We start from the raw sequence: 3807 nt of genomic DNA, 5'->3' as shown, positions 1-3807 counted from the left end.
TGTATAACAGAGAGATTAAGAAAAAGAGACTCTGCTTTATCTGTTTTAAATCAGAACATCTTTATACAAACTGTCTGAATAAATCAAAATAGAAATTTGAGAAGTTATGAACAGAGTCAGTAACAGCCTTCTTAAGAACTCTGAAGCTGATATCTGAATCTGTTACTTCTCTGATGAAAATGCTTACTCATGAGAAGAGACTGCACTGCAGTGCTACTGCTCTGTAAGCATAGAAAGTATTGATGAACTCAGAATCTCAGATCACTGTGATGTTTCTAAAGCTTGTGAATTGAATGAGCTGAAAGATGAAAACTGAGAATCTGCTCTTATAACAAGCAGAGTGTGAGAACTCAGATCTGAGAGCTGAGAGACTCACAAGAGTCATCTTTGAATTATAAGATCTCTCTGCCCTGATGGCTGAATGGTTAATGCGGCCACCTGGTAGCGCCTTGGTGTGGGAAACCAAGGCGCGTGGGTTCGAAACCCGCAGAGGATACATTAAATCCGGAACTCAAGCACCTCAGGTTTCTAATAAATACAGAGGTGTACAAATCGCTCCAATGAATCACTCTATGTTCCTGAGCTGGGAAGTTATCATCGCATGTATCTAATTGTCACTTCTTTGTATTTTTCTATGTTCTTGTTATCTTGGCGTGGTCTCAACACCTGTATTTCCTCCTGTATAATCAACACTTGGCCTGTATTTAACATCACGCAAGGACTCATCATAAGCTCCGCTTGCATATGAGTATAATGGAAGAATAATAATAATAATAATAATAATAAGATCTCTCTGAAATCTGAAGAAGATTTGCAGAAACTGTGATTATCACAGACATTGCAGATAACATATACTTAAGACTTGTATAACTTTAAAGACACAATCTGCACATAGCTGTTCATAAGTCAGGTTTATACTTCTGATCAGTGTTGACAGACTCACTTATAGAGATAGAAGCAGTTGATACTGCAGAGTTGATTAGAGAAGACAAGCTCATCTATATAATAACTTTGTGAGTGTCTGAGAATCTCACAGTTATGAAAACTGAGCTTCAGATATTAGAGAAATACTGAGATCTTACAGAGATATTCAGCTTAGTAAAGACAGCTGAGCTTTCTTCTCACTATGAGAAGAATCTGATAATAGATTTGATAGAAGAATAGAAACTCTTCTGAGAATCAATCTATAAGCTCTCTCACTATGAGACAGAGGTCTTGTAAACCTATGTGAAGAAGAATCTGAAGAATGACTTTATCTGATCTTCACAGGCCTTCACAGAAGTCTCTGTGATATTTGTAAAGAAGAAGAATGAAGATCTCAGATTATATATAGACTATCATAATCTGAACTTCAAGATAATAAAGAGCTGCTATTCTCTATCTCTGATTGAGAATGTAATCAACTGTCTCATAGAAGCTGTTATATTCATACAACTGAATATGATCAATGCATATACATAACTGTGAATATAATCTAAGAATGAATGAAAGACTGTCTTTAGAACTGCACTGAGATTATTTGAATATCTAGTGATGTCTTTTGATCTGACTAATATTTCTGCAGCATTTCAGTCTTTTATTAATAAAATACTTTATGTATATCTGAATATCTTTGTGATAATATATCTGAATGATGTGATGATGTACTTTATAAAGAAGAAAGAACACACTGAGCATGTGTGAAGTGTATTGAAGATCTTAGATAAGACAGAACTGTATATTAAGCTTATGAAGTGCAACTTCAGTACTCACTGAATTAATTTACTAGAATATATAATCACTGCAGATGATATTCAGATGAAATCTTTATAAATTGAGACTATTCTATCATGACTGAAGTTAACTAGTATTCATAAGATTCAGATCTTTCTGAGCTTTGTGAATTTCTATAGATGATTTATCTTTATATTCATGAGAATCTTCTTAACCCTTACAGACATACTGAAGAATGAAAATAAGAAGAAGTTATTCTATGAATAGAGAATGAAAAGATTGTTGAGAAGAAAGAACTGTGAGAACTTTCTTATCTCAGAAGCTTGTAGAGTCTTTATAAGATTGAAACAGACATTTACAGACACAGTGATACTGTTTCACTTTGATTTCTTACTCTTAATCAGATTGAAGATAGATGTCTTCTTCTTTATAATTTTAGAAATAGTCTTATAACTACAGTTAAATGAGACCTGAGTTTCAGTGATCTTTTTCTCATAAAAGATGCAACCTGCAGAGATTAACTATGACATTTATAATCAGAAGCTTCTTATAATAGTGAAATTCTTCTATCACTGATATCACTACTTTAAGAATCTCATGACAGTGATTACTGTTAGAACTGATCATGATAGCTTGTAATAGTTTACTTTAATCAAGAAACTCTCACAGTAACAGGTTTGCTGAGCTCAGAGACTGAGTGAGTTCTGATTCAAGATAGAATATATCAAGAGAACTAAGAACTCAGTGAACAAACTCTCTCACAGGTCAGACTATGTTAAGAAGGTCAGAATAACAGATACAGAGAGATTAGAGAAGACAGAAAAGCTTTGTAAGATACTTAAACTAAGTGTTATAAAGAGATTGACTGAAGAGTCTCTCAATTTCTCATAAGAGAAGAGAAAAGAGAGAGAGAAGAAATATGTACAACTACTCTCTATAACACTGAGAGTTAACACTCTGAGAATCTCTGTGAGAATTCTTGAAGAGAGTACTTATAATCTGAAGAATTTACAGACTTTGAGAAGCACTGTAGAAGACCTGATATAAGAGAAAACAGAGTATAAGTCTTTATAAGATCTTCTATTCAGATTGTCTGAACTGCAACTGAAGAATGAATATGCTCAGTATATTCAGAAACTGCTTATAACAGAGATTAATCCTGCAGAAATAAAGAATTGAAGAGACTTAAATAGTCTCTTGTAAAGAGAGAGCTGAATTTATGTACCTGTAAATGAGTTTCTATGTATAGAACTTATTAAAAGATATCATGACTCTTCTCTAGTAAGTCATTTTATAGACACTAGAACTCATGAGTTACTTATAAGAAAATACTTCTGACTGAAGATGCAAGAACTTGTAAAGAAGATAGTAAATTCTTATACTGTTTATCAGAATTCATAGATAGTGCAGTTCAGACTATATAAAGAACTTACTTCTCTATTCATCTTACAGAAATCTTGAGAACAGCTAGAAATGAATGCTCTTATAAGTCTCTCTGAAAGCAAGAACATATATAATACCTGCTTTGACAGTGTGCTAATGATAGTGAATTACTTCATTAAGATGACACACTTTATACTTATCTGTAAGAACTTGAAGTTAAAGAATTTAGCTCATATCTTCATCTGTGATATAATTTAATTGCATGAATTGTCTGTGAATATTATCTCAGATAGAGAATTAATCTTTATAGAAGAGTTTTAATCTGATCTGATAACTATACTGAAGATTTCATAAGATCTAAGCACAGCTTTTCATCAACAGACAGATAATCAGATAGAATATCTGATAAGTATATTGAAACAGTATCTGTAGTACTTTATTAATTACAATCAGAATGATTGAGTGCATTGATTATCACTTATAGAGTTTATATACAATAACTCAAAGCATGTCAGTATAGATAAAACCTTATTTGAGATACTCACTGAGACTTATTCATAGATGATCTTGATAAACCTGTGAGAGTACACTATAGAGTGTGATGATGTCTGTGAACAGGCTGAGAGAATTCAGAAGATTCAGAAGAAAGTCTGTGAATTCTTGAGAAAGACTCAAGAGTATCAGAAGAGATACTATGACTTCAAGCATATT

The 3807-nt window shown here is 32.7% G+C and overlaps 1 pseudogene across 1 annotated transcript; it reads left to right on the top strand.

Moving 5' to 3' along the window:
- The first annotated feature begins 407 nt into the window (after positions 1 to 407).
- On the top strand, positions 408 to 496 carry BDCG_16472 (annotated as a pseudogene). The gene has a single exon. The product of its transcript is annotated as a tRNA-OTHER (tRNA).
- The last annotated feature ends 3311 nt before the right edge of the window (positions 497 to 3807 follow it).

Source organism: Blastomyces dermatitidis, assembly GCF_000003525.1.
Source record: "Blastomyces dermatitidis ER-3 genomic scaffold supercont1.2, whole genome shotgun sequence".
In the NCBI taxonomy this organism is placed as follows: domain Eukaryota; kingdom Fungi; phylum Ascomycota; class Eurotiomycetes; order Onygenales; family Ajellomycetaceae; genus Blastomyces; species Blastomyces dermatitidis.
Note: the sequence above shows the minus strand (reverse complement) of the source record. Positions and strands in the feature narration are given on the sequence as shown.